Raw genomic sequence first — 16,101 nt, 5'->3', positions numbered from 1 at the left:
GTCACTAGTAATATGTCCTAACCCACCTCCCGCCAGTAGTCAGCAAACAAATACATAAAATATACCCTCATATCATGCCCCATTACCCACAAAACTGATTAAAACTGCCTCTAAGATATCACCATACACGTCCACCCCCTACCGGGCGAGTTGGCCGTGCGATTAGGGGCGCGCAGCTGTGAGCTCGCATCTGGGAGATGGTGGGTTCGAATCCCACTGTCGGCAGCCCTGAAAATGGTTTCCGTGGTTTCCCATTTTCACACCAGGCAAATGCTGGAGCTGTACCTTAATTAAGGCCACGGCCGCTTCCTTCCCATTCCGAGGCCTTTCCTGTGACATAGTCGCTATAAGACCTATGTGTGTCGGTGCGACGTAAAGCAAAATAGCGTCCACCCCTTCACCTATTATTCTTTCTTCCTTTAACATGCCCACTCTCCCAGCCAGTGAGAGGGTGGCCCGCCTCACCCCTTCAGGGTGAGGAATAAAGAAAGAAAATTAGCCCATAAGTGGCCACGGCTGATCCGTGGTCCAACAGCTCTGCACTCTGACCAGCCAACCGAGCAGGGGAGGGGTGGTCACGGCTCTACCGTGGCTCTGTGCCTCTGCATTCAGGAGACGGCACAAGGTTGGACCTCACGGCTGGTCCCAACCGTCGGTTGTCGTGAGAATGGTTTCCCGTTTCTTTTCCATTCTCCTGCACTAAGGCGAATGCCGCGACAGTTCCTAGTATAGGCCACGGCCGCCAACCCCTTCACCTTCTTCGAGCATCTCCTTCACCGAAACAAATCTGCCGGCCTGAGAGACGACGTCACCGTCTAAGAGGCTCGCCTCCCCCTTCTGGGGAGGAATGAAACCATTTTAGTATCAGTAGTAGTAGAGAATTTAGATGATCTTCAACAATTCCTTCGCACAGTAAGTGGATGGAGTTACAATCTAGGCTTGAATATTAGCATCAAGAGAACAAAATTCACACGGTAGCCAGTTATCTTGACCGGTTCTAGCCTAACACTCAGTGGCATACTAAAAACACAGTGAATACGTTTAAATACCTTGGAACATGGCTTTGTGACGCCTGGACATCAGATATGGAGATAAAATGCCGTATAGAGCAAGAAAGTTGTTACATGTACAGATCTGGACGATAATCACAGGCTGAGATTTGTAAAATGTTACATCTGGTCTATATTCTGTATAGTGTTGAGAGATGGACGTCAAAAATGGCTACAGTGAAGAAGATCGAAGTCTTTTAAATATGGAGTTACCACACAATATTTAAAATGCGTGGGCAGCAAGAGTACCTAAGTCCTGAAACATATGAATAGAAATCGAGAACGGCTCGTTACAGTTAACGGTTGAAACTCTGCATACCTAGAACATAGGTGGAATTCCAATTTTTTTTTTTTTTTCAATTTTGCTTTACGTCGCACCGACACAGATAGGTCGTATGGCGACGATGGGGTGGGAAAGGGCTAGGAGCGGGAAGGAAGTGACCGTGGCCTTCAGTTAAGGTACAGCCCCAGCATTTTTCTACGAATTCTAGAGTACATTCCTTCTCTATATTCAGTTTTATTTTCCCCTTAATGTTTAGAACCAACAGATACGTAGCTAGTATAATAGTAAGAATATGAGTTGGGTAGTTATGAAATTGAATATAAGGTAAGGATGTTAAATTGTTAATGATGAATGTATTTATTTATTTATTTATTTATTTATTTATTTATTTATTTATTTATTTATTTGGGTGTCGTGATGAGCTCAGTGGCTTAGGTGTTGGTTTCCCAACCGGAAGGCTGAGGTTCAAATCGCGGTCGATCCTGGGTCAAGATTTTCATCTCAAGAATCACGTGGCGTCAGGAAGGGGATCCGGTCTTAAAATCCCGGGCCAAACCAAAATGAGCCCGGTTCGCTCCAGCGACCCTAGGAATAACTGGGATAAGCTGAAGAAAGACAGATAACATTTATGTATTTACTTGCTGTAGTGCCCGTCGTTGACGGGACAATCATACTGCATGTAGAGAGTTATCTAACTCCCCAGCTGCTAACCGCCAATATTCAGGCAGACTGTTTTACTCGGGGCGCAGCGGTAATCCCATCTGTCGGAGATCAGTGGCAGCAGAAGAGACAAATCACATCACAACAGTGGTCAATTAAGTAGTTATTAATTATTTAATCTGATCCAGGACACCCTAGATTTGCCATAAGACACAGAATAATACACAGTAACAATTTTGAGGGAAGATAAGAGAAGATTGTTTAAAAAATGATAGGTTACAATTAACCATATTAAACGGCATGAACTCCATATAAATGGTGTCGAAGAATCGAAACGGAGTATTTGATGAATGAGACGGCTATCTCATCTTGTAGACTTCTCGCTAGTTTATATTTTTGTCGCCATGTAACGAAAGTTGGGAATTGTTCCCCTCGCACCAAAGGAAAGTCCAGTCACAGTAATTATTTTAAGGTTATACGACTCAAGCAAGAAAGGGATGGTTGGAGTATAGACATCCTTTTTCTCTTTGTCTACGTCAGTCGGCTGAGAGGCTGAAGATTCAAAGCACAAATGTGGAACGCTTCACGATTTCGCATGTAATCCTTGCGCAGGGGCCATGCTAATCTTCTCTGTATCGTTCCAACTTTCGGCATTATGAGCCTTCACATTTAGTTTCCTTCCAAGTCTGTGTTATTAGGGAATCCAATGACTCTCTCTTGTCATTTTTCAAGCGATCGTTCCTTTACGAAATTTTCTCATTTTTTAATAATCAACATAATTTTCCTTGTCGATATAGGCCGATGACCACACGGTTTTACACCTTAAACCTATCGTGACTAAAACCATTGCCACTTAATACGATTAAATAACATTTCCATGTTAGCAATGATGTGGACTATGCACCAAACGTCTACATTCATGAATTCTGCTATCATAGTCGGCATGTTAAAACTGTATATGACATAAATGATCGGAAGTTGTATTCATTATAACTTTTGTTACGTTGAATTTTTCGGCAGGGCCAATGACGTGGGTATATAAAAATGAAATAGGCACCTTCCCCTAAATTACTATTTCATCCAGCGTGAATACAATTATTTATAGCCTAATGCCTTATTACCCGACTTTACGTACCGATTTTAATTAAATTCTGTTCATCCATTTTCTCGTGGTTCGGCGTCTATATGGAATTAGCAACAAAATTCGAAATCGATGAATATCTCCGTTAAAATAGCCGGCACGGTAAAAAAATGTATACGACATAAATGACCGGACATTGAATTCTATATAGCTTTTGTCATGGAGTATTTATCGATAGGACCACTAATAACATTTGAGAATTGAATTTTAGGTCTTTCCCTAAACTACCATTGCACTCAGTGTGAATAAAATTATTTATAGCTTAGATTGTATTGCCTCATTCCCCGACTTTACATATCTGTTTTCATTAAATTCTCTTCAGCCATTTTCTCGTGATGCTCGTATACGGAAAACTTAAAAGTGCATTTCCTTGTTACTGTGGACAAGACTGATACAAAATTACCATTATTTTTAAATTCTGAGCAATGTACAGACAGAACTCTTTGTTTTATATAATTATACAGATTTCATAAAGTTGTTTGAATATGTTTTAAATATAATTGGTATAGTAGCGTTTATAAAATAACTCACTTGGTTGCTATTGAAGATAATTCGTTTACAATGAATTTATATGCTTCTGATATACCGTGTGTTCATTTCTAAACTTCCCATATTATAAATAAAATTCTAGCGGGTCCGTTGTCTATAGTATAATTTGTTTAGCCGAATTTTGATATATTTATCCGTTTCAGATCAATTCAAGATCGTATCAGTAGTTTTTAGCTTTCGTGTCTGTTTGTTCCACCATCACGGGTAAGCGGCTGAATAGATCTCGACCAAACTTCATATTTAGAATCCACCCATCCAGGAGCAGGTTTTGGTATGCGTATCATTTAAAAATCACTGAATAGGCTAGGGGGTTATAGGAAGACCAGAATATTTTTTATTTCAATTTTCTCTTACACTATTAAATATATCTCGACCAAACTTCATATTTCGAGTCTACTCATCCAGGAGCAGGTTTCGATATGCATGTCATCTAAAAATCACTAAACAGACTGGGGCTTTATGTGAAGACTAGAATAGTTTTGTATTTTGTTTTCAATGTTATCTTACACTATTGATTATATCTCCACCAAACTTCGTATTTAGAGTCTACTCATCCAGGAGCATATCGTTTAAAAATCACTGAATAGATTGGGGGTTTATACGAAGACCAGAAGATATTTTTTCCATTTTCACTTACACAATTGATTATATCTCGACCAAATTTTATATTTAGATTCTACTCATCCAGGAGCAGGTTTCGATATGCATATCGTTTAAAAATCACTGACCGAGCTCGATAGCTGCAGTCGCTTAAGTGCGGCCAGTATCCAGTATTCGGGAGATAGTAGGTTCGAACCCCACTGTCGGCAGCCCTGAAAATGGTTTTCCGTGGTCTCCCATTTTCACACCAGGCAAATGCTGGGGCTGTACCTTAATTATCCCTGTCCCATCGTCGCCATAAGACCTATTTGTGTCGGTGCGACGTAAAGCAACTAGCAAAAAAAATCACTGAATAGATTAGGGGTTTATACGAAGACCGGAAGATATTTTTCTGCCATTTTCTCTTACGCTGTGTCAACGGCCGTAACCGTGTTGAAACACCGGATCCCGTGAGATTTCCGAATTTAAGCAACACTGAGCGTGGTCAAGATTTGGATGGGTTACCACGCGATGTTGGTGGGGGTAAGGGAATGGAGGAGCGGAAAGGAACTGGCCTCTCTAGCGTACGTAAACTCCGGCTCAGGCACATCTCTGCGCAGGTTCGGACCTGCCTTCGGGCAGAATACACCCTTACCTTACCTTACCTTACCTTACCTTACCTTACCTTACCTTACACTGTTGATTATATCTCGACCAACTTTTATATTTAGAGTCTGCTCATCCAGGAGCAGGTTTCGATATGCATATCATTTAAAAATCACTGAATAGACTGGGAGTTTATAGGAAGACCAGAAAAGTTGTTTTCTATGTTCTCTTACACTATTGATTACATGTAAAGTCTGTAGACTATATGTGAAACGCCCCTTCATTTTAAAATAATTTTTGTTGTATACTTAATTTTGCTTACTCTTCAAATGACGAAGAAAATTACTATTTTCTACGGGCTTAATGCTCTTCAGCCAGTGACGGACACCCTCGCAGACGTACAGTTATTTGAAGGATCCATAACAGGAGAAAATCAGAGGATGAATCTTATTTCTCTCGGCTTTAAAATTAACCCCACCTAATGTGTCTGAACACCGAGGTAACATGAAGTAGAACCTTTCCCTTTGGTGTCAGTGTGTCTGTCTGTCTGTCTGTCTGTCTGTCTGTCTGTCTGTCTGTCTGTCTGTCTGTCTGTCTAGTTATGTATCTGTATATTCCTAAAAGTGGAAAACTCCTGGACTTATTTCAACCAAACTGCGTATTTGAATTCTACTCAGGATTGTGTTATCAGGTGCAAATGATGTCATGGCAATCACATGTGTTGGTATTTATAGGAAGATTGCTCTCAAATATTTTCGTTGACATTAGGTATACAGCAAACTTTCAAGAATATGTTATTTCCGTTCTTTTATGCCATGTACGTCATTATGGTACGGCGGACAATGACGCAGATGATAACGAAAAATTGGATTTTTAGTCCAAGTCCCGTGGGACATGTCGGGCATGTCACTTCAAGATGGGCAACGGGAAAAACTAAAGAGCCATTTTACTCTTTTCGATAGGACGGATATTAAGGGAGGTAGCATCAATGTCAGAGCGCCACGCCAGTGGTCAGAGATACAGTACAATATGCAACAATGGAGAATTTCGCACAATTTCGGCCCAGGAACTGTACCGTACAATCAATTCGGAAATCGTCATCATTCTCTCTCGACTTTGTTCAGCTCCATCATATTTCACGTTACTGCCACGCGCTTTCGTACGAAAAAAACATTTTAACATGTCGCATTAAACGTGTGAATGGAGCTACTGTATGTTACTTCGCATAAATTCCTGAAGGTAACGTGTAATCCACTGCAAATTCCTGTGCAAAGAACGGGTACAAATGCTAATCTTGAATAAATGCCATGATTCTTTGTATTTTTAGTTTGGCTATTGTTGGGGAAAAACACTTCAGTTTCGATTTCGATGGGGAATTTCAAAACCACTGCTGATCGCATTTTAGAACTATCCCTTTTCCTTTTCCTCAATAATTAAATAAATAAGAACCATTACATTTATTAAACGTGAGAAGTTTTGAAATGAATTCTTTCTTTCTCTTTTTCAATATGTTTACCCTCCAGGGTTGATTTTTCCCTCGGTCTCAGCGAGAGATCCCACCTGTACCGCCTCAAGGGCAGTGTCCTGTAGCGTGAGACTTTGGGTCAGGGGATACAACTGGGAAGGACGACCAATACCTCGCCCAGGTGGCTTCACCTGCTATGCTGAACAGGCGCCTTGTAGGGGGATGGGAAGATTGGAAGGGATAGACAAGAAAGAGGGAAGGAAGCGGCCGTAGCTTTAAGTTAGGTACCATCCCGGCATTTGCCTGGAGGAGAAGTGGGAAACCACGGAAAACCACTTCGAGGATGGCCGAGATGGGAATCGAACCCACCTCTACTCAGTTGACCTCCCGAGGGTGAGTGGACCCCGTTCCAGCCTTCGTACCACTTTTCAAATTTCGTGACAGAGCCAGGAATCGAACCCGGGCCTCTGGAGGTGGCAACTAATCACACTAACCACTTCACCACAGAGGCGGACTGAAATGAATTCACGGTATATTAAATGTTAAGATTAGAGTAAGGTTAACTTGCTCAAGAATGAACAATAATTGTCATAAATACAACGGACCGGCACTGCTAACGGTCTCGTCAGCACAGCGCCCGAATATCGCCGACAGGCACTCTGTTCTGACGTCATAAGGCATTGAGTTGAGGCTGCATGTTCTACAGCAACAAGGAGCTTTGGCAGATTTGGTGTACCAGAATTTCATCAGTTGTCCGGCTCCATAGCTAAATGGTTAGAGTGCTGGCCTTTGGTCACAGGGGTCGCGGGTTCGATTCCCGGTAGGGTCGGGAAATTTAACCTTGGTGGGTAATTCCGCTGGCACAGGGGATGGGTGTATGTGTCGTCTGCATCATCATTTCATCCTCATCACGACGCGCAGGTCGTCTACGGGAGTCAAATCAAAAGACGTGCACCTGGCGAGCCGAACATGTCCTCGAACACTCACGGCACTAAACGCCGCACGCCATTTTGTCAGAGTTTGTGGTTCTAGAATTGCTTTCTTCTGTCATCTAAGAACTCTTAATCGGCGACTTTGATGCACCTGAGGCACACCATTATACCCGCCAGCGAATGAATGCCTATGATGTTGATGATGATGATGGTGGTGGTGATGAGTCACGGAGCCTCCAGTTTTACGTGAATTTCATTTCGTACGTGGTTCGGCCGGTATTCGACCCATAGCCGCCTTGATGGAAAGCCAGTCACAGTACCACCAGAGTTATCACGCACCTTCTTGGGATTGACTAGTACTTTATCTTTACATACATGGATAACAAGAGAATGTAGTTCGTAAGTTGATAATTTTACGTTGGTGTTGTTACGTTTAAATGGGCGCATAACGAAGGAGATGCCAGGATTTAAAAAAGGAACCTTCGGAAAGCAGCAGCTCTTATAGTTGGGTTCGCTTCATCTTCTTCTTCGTAACGAATGAGCTCGCTACTCTGGCAGTGGCGTTACTTGCTATATTACCGTTGGCAGTTGCTAAAACTTGGACGGTGTGGATTTGTTGTCGTTCTTCTTGAAATCTACGACTTATATCTTCTCTTTAAACCAGTGAAGAAAATAACAGTTGTTAAGGACTGCTACTTTATATAGAACTGTTGAGTGCCATGTGGACTGTAGGCTGCAGGCTAGTGCTTAGCTTGCCAAGTAACAGTCTCCAAAACAGAATTATAGATCAACAAGTGTATAGCAAAGTAAATGTTGAGATGGAAGTGATTTGTATCATAATGGCAAAAACAAGAAACAAACAATATCAGCCTCAAACTATAATGAAATGTATTGAATCCAGCCAAGGCAGGACATTAAATCTGAATGAAATATAATGTTGATTGTGGTGATTTACTCCCATTTGTAAATAGTTTAACATCGCACTATCTCAGATAGGTTTTCCATGACGACAGAATAGGCAAAGGCTTGTAATGGGTAGGAAGCGACCGTGGTCTTTGTTTGGTGTGAAAATGGGCAACCGCGGAAAACCAACTAATGGGTTGTCGATCGTGAGGTTGGAACCCATAATCTCCCAAATTCAAGTTTACGGCTACAATATACGGCTCGTACCGCGCAGCTAACTCACTGAGTGAGTTACTTCCTTTATTTCATTTGACCTCTAGACAACGTTTACTGGGTTTTAAAATATCGGAAGGAAAGGCGGGATATTTTTTTTTGGGTGCAACTTGCTTTACGTCGCACCAACAAAGATAGGTCTTATGGCGACGACGGGATAGGAAAGGGCTAAGAGTGGAAACGAAGCGGCCGTGATTTTAATTAAGGTACAACCCCAGTATTTGCCTGGTGTGAAAATAGTGAACCAATGAAAACCATCTTCAGGGCTGCCGACAGTGGAGTTCGAACCCACTATCTCCCGAATATGGGTACTGGCCGCACTTTAGCGACTGCAGCTATCGATCTCGGTGGTAAAAAATGTAGACTAACGAAAATACATTTTTCACCTCAAAACAAATTTGGAAAGCTGTTTCTGAAGGGAGAAATACTGTGGAGAAATAATGTTGACCTCTGGGAAGGGTCTTGCTCCGTTACTCATTGGTCAGCGTAATTGCCTTCGGCTCAGAGGGTCCTGGATTCGATTCCTGGCCAATCGTGGTTTATCTAGCTCGGATACAGGGTGTTTGTGATTATCTGAATACACACCTCTTCATTTAAACATAACACAATGCGAACCACTATAGAAATGCGTAATACTTGAATACAGCATTCTTCAGAGTACATATTTGTGACACAGATTACATGCATGACCACACCAAGCTGCGTGAAAAGTGACAAGGAAAGAAAGAAGATTAATTTGATATGTGGTGTTACGGACGAATATTTAAGGTGAAATCGGCAGATCGATTCGTAGATTACTAGACTGAGTGGCCAAGACGGTAGAGCCCTGGCCTCCTGAGCTCAATTGGTGGTTGAGTGGTATTTGAAGGTGCTCAAACATGCCATGCTCGTGTCGATAGGTTCACCGGTGCGTAAAAGAACTATTATGGGATAAAATACTGGAACTTCGGCATTGACATAAAATCAATAAAATTATTATTATTTTCGAATCACTAAATGGAATGTCCGCCTTCGTAGCGCAAAGTTTAGTACTATAACTTAAGATGTTATCCTCGGAGGCCCGGGTTCGATTCCTGGTACTGCCAGAAATTTAAGAAGGCAGGGGGCCTGGTATGTGGCTAAAATGGTACATGCAGCTCGCCTCCATATGGGGTGAGCCTGAAAAGAGCTGCACCACCTTGGGATGAAGACACTAATTTACTTTACTAAATGGAATTCGTATTAATAGAGAAATATGGCGTAATTTGACCAAAAGAAAGACAGATAGGATACGTCTTAAGACATTTGGAAAAATTCTCACTGCGGTAGTGTGGAGTTCTTTGTTTGCAGAGTATTTGAAGAAGTTGCTGGCATTATACTTGTAGCAAGGAGAACAAGTTCAACATTATACATCTTAGAAGGAAATACGTATGTTTAGGTGGTTAATTGGGAAAATAATAGACAGCAAAGATAAACGTTTCATAAAATGTTGCCTAGCTCAAGGCATTGCGCCTGCAAACACCGCTATGTGATAATATTGTGGTAGAAATACTGACCCGCAGGACATACCAGCGAGAATTCTTTGAAATTGCTCACATAATTTTTAACCTTAGGTGACAGAACCTTACCGGGCAAAGTGATAAGCTGAAATATTTCACATAGCGGTTTTCGCACACGCAACTAAGAGAACTTATTAGAAACTGTCCGTCTACACCAGTAGACTACAGAAATGTTTTTATTCCAACCAGATCGACGTATTAACCACATGTGAGCTTGAATTGGGAGATGGTTGGTTTGAACCCCACCGTTGGCCGATTTTGAACATGTTTTTCTGTCGTTTCCTCATTTTAATAATAATAATAATGTTAATGGTGTTTACGTTCCACCAACTTCTTTTGACGGTTTTCGGAAACGGTGAGGTGCCGGAATTTGTCCGCAGGAGTTCTTTTACGTGTCAGTAAATCTAGCGACACGAGGCTGACGTATTTGAGCACTTTCAGATACCACCGGACTGAGCTAGGATCGAACCTGGCAAGCTGGGCTCAGAAGGCCAGCGCATCAACCGTCTGAGCCACTCAGCCCGGCTTTGCTCATTTTCACACCGGGACTGTACCTTAATTAAGGCCATGGCCGCTACCTTTCCAATCCTAGCACTTTCTCATCCCTGGGTCGGCGAAAACCTTTAATGTGTTAGTGCGACGTTAAACCACTTTAAAAAAAACTTTCTTGGATGTTTAAGAGCAGCGTGGTACATGGAAGAGAAATATGAACGTTGTAAGAAGAGTAGAGACACCTGGATGAGTAAGGATATAAATGTATATTTATAAGAGCAACAGTGAAAGGCTACTTTTGTTTCAGCGACAACGAGACTCGGCAAATGGAAATCGGGTAAGAAAGATTAAATAATTCCCTGTGGATGGCTGGTGTAGTTAGTGGGACGTAAAACCAAGAACATTATTATTATTATTATTATTATTATTATTATTATTATTATTATTATTATTATTATTATTATTATTATTATTATTATTATTATTCGATTAACCCTTTTGAGGGTACGATACATCAACTTTGGTTACTTTTCTTTGCATTTAACTTTCTTCGTTTCCAAACTTCCTTCATTTTCTGATAATGTTGTTCCTTTTCCCCATGAGCCCATTTTCTTCCTCTCCTCAAATCCTGCCTTTCGTGTTAAGTCTCTGAAACGTGTTTTGTTTTCTATCGTACCTATTTAAATTCCAGCGTTTTTCATATCCTTTTCAATTTCAGTGAACCACGTTGGCTTGGATTTGTAACTGTTCAATAAGTTGAAGATTTGTTTAGTTAGTCTATTGTTATTCATTCCATAAATGTGTCCAAAAACTGGAGTCTTCTTTTCCTAATTAGAGTTGTCAGTTTTTCAGCTTTAAAATATAGCTAGCTCTCTGTTTGATCGTAGTCTAAATTCGGCACTGTTGTTTCTTATAGGTCCCCTCAAAATTCTGATTGCAACTTTTTCTAAGTTTTTAAGATTCTCAGTTCTTGTAAGTTTAAGAGTTTCTGCTGCATATAATATTTCTGGCCGGGCCACTGTTTGATGTCTTAGTTTCAAGTTCCAGGATAGAGATTTCTTATTGTATATATTTTTTGTCATATGAAACATCCTTTCCATTTTGTTTGCTCTTATATCTATAGCTACCTTTTCTTTTGTGTTGTTTGTTACCATAAAGCAATCTGTCCGAGATACAATATTACTGTTAATTGTGATATTTTGAGGGGCATTATTGATGTTTGTCATGAACTTTGATTTTTCAAATGATATTTGCAATCCTATTTTGGACGCTTGTTTCTGTAATTCTCGTATTTGTTCTTGAGCATTATCTTATGAGTCTGTAACTAACGGCATGTCATCTGCGGAAGCTAAACAATCTATAACGATTTTATTTGGATTTTTTCCTAGTTGAACACCTTTAGTATTGACAGCTTTCCTCCATTCTCGAACTACTTTCTTTAATGCACAATTGAAGAGTAGAGGTGACAAACCATCTCCCTGTCGTACACCTGTTCTTATTTCAAATGGTTTTGAGAGTTCTCCCAAAATTTTTACTTTGGATGTTGTGTTATTATTATTATTATTATTATTATTATTATTATTATTATTATTATTATTATTATTATTATTAATTTATTTAGCGTATGGCTACATCACTATAAATTAATATTTTCGATGATCTCAAATTAGAAACTAATGTAGCCCATTGATCCCTTCATCATAACCAGGAACTCCGTTGGATCGTCAGGGAAAGCTCTCGGAGAACATTCTTGAACTAGATGGTGAGCAGTCTGCTTTTCAACACCACAGTCGCAACTTGGAGAAGTTGATTTTTTTTCCACTTGTGCGGGAAATGGGTACACCTACCAGTGTTGGCTCTTATTCGGTTAAGAATCGACCAGATCTGACGTGGCAATTCAAAGCCAGGTAGCTTGGTCAGTATGCACGAAATCTTGAGTTCTTCTGTCGTAGCATTAATCTGTCATGTGTGTCTCCAGCAGTCATTAGTATTACAGCCTTTGCCAACTAACATCCTTGCAGTTTCCAGGGCTGGCTGACGAGAGCGAAGCCTTCCTTTACTAATGGTTGGGATGTCGGCGTGAACAGGGAGGTGTGAATTTTTCTGTAGTTGTTTTTACTCCCGTGCAAGTGTACTTTCCCGCCGCATAGAAGGAGGTAGTGTGTGGCTAATATGTGTAGCCCGAACGTAGGTGTAGGTCTGATTGCGCCATTTATAAGTCGCATGGTATGGTTGAGCTATGTGTCAACAAGTCTTGTGTGAGTACTGTTCATCCAAGCTGGAGAGCAATATTCAGCAATAGGGTAAAGCAACCCCAGAGCTAGTTCCGATGCATTCGGCTTTGCATAGGGGCTATGAATTTAACGGCGACTAATTCTCTTTTACTAGGGGCAGCTGAAATTCCGGTGCAAATGCGAAGACATATGTTATCATATGGATTTAACTTGAAGCGAGCATCTGTGTCAGATCCTCGAACCCACTATCCCCCGGATGCAAGCTCACAGCCGCGCGCCCCTGACCGCACGGCCAACTCGCCCGGTTTTTTATTTTTTTATTTTTTTAAAGTGCATTGTAACAGTGACTGATCTACATACAATATTTGTAATATTTGCTAAATAGTGCATTTCGCATCCAGCTTGTTTCATTTCAGACTTTTGCAGATCAGCTCATTTTCTGTATAACATGAACTCTGTGGTTTTCACAGCAGAATTCTAAATGTGTTCATTTATGACTTTCATGTGTTTATATGTATGTAGTTGGCAGCATGGTCGATCCAGACCGAATGCCATATATCTAAATAATAATAAAAAAATAACAGAGCTGAAGTACGAAGTGTCGATGCAGACGGTCCCTATGATGTGCCACAGAGTTTCTGGAGAATGTTATTTCGAGTTTTGATTTTGGCAGCTGTTCTTAATAGGTGTTAGTAACTGAGCGTTCTGTCAAGCGTGACCTCCAGATATTTCGGGTTTCATATCTGAGTAGCCTTCCTTCAAAGTAGACCGTGAGCTCTTTGCTGGCCAACTCGTTATTTAGTTTAAATGTTTAGACTTCTGTCTTAGCGACACTTGGCTGCAACCTCCATTTGATGAAATATTCACCAGTAATTCTTAAATCATTGGCCAACACTGACTCGGTATTTTCAAGATCTCCATGCTCCATTGCGAGTGCCCAGTCGTCAGCATACCCAAACTTTCTTCTTCTTCTGCTCCTTCTCATTAATCCGGACTGAGTGGCTTAGACAGTTGAGGCGCTGGCCTTCTGACCCCAACTTGGCAGGTTCGATCCTGGCTCAGTCCGGTAGTATTTGAAGGTGATCAATTACATTAGCCTCGTGTCGTAGATTTACTGGCACGTAAAAGAACTCCTGCGGGGCAAACTTCCCGCACCTCGGCTTCTCTGAAAACAGTCAAAAGTAATTAGTGGGACGTAAAACAACTATTATAATTATTATTATTATTATTATTATTATTATTAGGATTAATTATCTCGTTGCATGCCCGGCTCCGTGGATGAATAGTCAGCCTTCGGTTCGGAGGCTCCTTGATTCGATTCACGGCCGGTTCGAGGATATTAGCCGCGACTGCTTAATCCCTCTGACTCGGGGAGTCGATGTTTGTGTTCGTCTCAATACCCGCCCCTTCATAAAGGATACAGCACACCACACTACCAATCACCACCGAAACACACGATAATGAATACATACATCCCTCTACATATGGTTGACGTCTCCAGTGTGTGGGAAAAGCGGTAGAAGAAGAAGTTATATCACTCCGTAAAACAAGTATTACCACCATCAAGAACCACAGGGGAGGAATGCCAAATTTACTTCCGACTCATTTTCACAAGTTGTGTGACGTTAGGGTGGGGAAGAAAGATTTCTTATGATGCTAGCGATTCCGTCGATAAAACGCTCATATTTATTTTTATACTCAATTTGTTTCTCGCAACTTGATGTGGATTTGATCGAGTTTTGCATTCAGATGCCCTTCCCGACGCCAACCCTATTTGAAGGGTTTGTACGTTTCTGTGGTGGTTGATAATGTGTAGATGAAGAGAGGTGTATTAAAATGAATACAACCCGGCTGCGATTCGAACGGCATTACACTGACCATTCAGCCAAAAGCTTGATTCTTTCGATGAAATATTCATTTATTTCTAATTTCCCTCCAGCCTCAAATACAGTACTGTAGAAAACAACTTTCAGAACTGTATTCTAAGATGTTACAGCGTGGGAGAGCCCATTAAACTAATATATTTGTGACAAGACCTTGGAGCTTCTTGTTTAAGAATAACTGGATAGCTTTGGTTTCGACTTAGCTTGAAGGTTGTGCGCACTAATACACGTACCGTGAGAGAAGAGGGCTCAAGTTGAGTGGTTCGATCCCAGTCATTGGCTGTCGTGCGTATTGTGCCTCCTCACTCGTAAGTGGTGTATACTTTCTGTATAATTACTTTTGTTACATAAGCAAGACATTGATACAGAGTAGTTTATTTATTATACCTATTTATCCTTGCTTGTCAAGATCCATGGCTGAATGGTCAGCATACTGGTCTTCGGACCAGAGGGCCCCGGGTTCGATTCCTGGATGGACTGAGGATTTTAACTGCTTGTGCTTAAGTTTTCTGGCTCGGGGAACTGGATGTTAGTGTCCATCTTGATGAAAATCCACGGCCTGTTCCCAGTCATTCGACCGGGTCAGGAATGTAATGAATGAAATCCCCATCTAGCGGCGAGGATAGGAATTGTGCCGGCTGCCGAAGCCTGTGGCACTCCTCTGGGGCAATGATTAATGACCGACGTATGAAGTTGAGTGAAATTTTATTGGTGTGTGTTGCTGGAATGAAATATGACAGGGAAAATCGGAGTACCCGGAGAAAAAACTGTCCCGCCTCCGCTTTGTCCAGCACAAAATTTCACATGGAGTGACCGGAATTTGAACCACGGAACCCAGCGGTGAGAGGCCGGCGCTCTGCCGCCTGAACCAAGGAGGCTCTTTTCATCTTAATATTCTCTTCATTAATATACAACACGCCACATTACCAATCACCACAGGAACACGCAATAGTGAATAGATTACTCCACATAGGGTTGTCATCAAGAAGGACATCAGACCGTAAAACTGGACCAAATCCACATCCAGTGCCGATGCCAATAAATTGGGAACAAGGTCGGACAGAAGAAGAATAAGAAGAATAAGAAAATGTATCCTTGCTTCAAATGTCATGAAGATAATACGCCATTATGAATGAAAAAGATACGGCGGGGCATTTTAGCCACCTCTGGTTAATTTCCCTGGCTGGGAGACTGAGAGAGTACTTGAAATGATCGACCTGCTCTAGTTCTGTGTTCCTGACTTGACATTCGCCTCTCTTAGGTTTCTTCTCTACTGACATCACTTCAGTCTTAGAAAAGCTAATTGCCATACCACTAGCATAAAGAGCTTTCAGCAACAGATTGATACTCCTTACATTAAGGAATGCATTGTGGACGAAGGATGTATAAAAATGCAATATCAGGTGTGTGATCTTGTATGGCCCAGACACTCGGACAATCAGGTACTACAGTTGAGGACCAAAGATGGAAAATAGTGAAAGTGCCGGGAAAAAAAACGTAATAAGAGGAGCCAT

General features: G+C 41.4%; 1 protein-coding gene and 1 non-coding gene across 2 annotated transcripts in view; one reads left to right on the top strand and one right to left on the bottom strand.

Moving 5' to 3' along the window:
- LOC136875641 (putative sodium-dependent multivitamin transporter) overlaps window positions 1-16,101 on the top strand; it is a 207,775-nt gene that overhangs the window by 71,666 nt on the left and 120,008 nt on the right. The window lies entirely within an intron of this gene.
- On the bottom strand, window positions 2,560-2,661 carry LOC136876601 (U6 spliceosomal RNA). The gene has a single exon (XR_010860633.1). It is a non-coding gene; the product is annotated as a U6 spliceosomal RNA (small nuclear RNA).

The sequence above is a fragment of the Anabrus simplex genome, chromosome 6 (genome assembly GCF_040414725.1).
Source record: "Anabrus simplex isolate iqAnaSimp1 chromosome 6, ASM4041472v1, whole genome shotgun sequence".
Lineage (NCBI taxonomy): Eukaryota > Metazoa > Arthropoda > Insecta > Orthoptera > Tettigoniidae > Anabrus > Anabrus simplex.
Note: the sequence above shows the minus strand (reverse complement) of the source record. Positions and strands in the feature narration are given on the sequence as shown.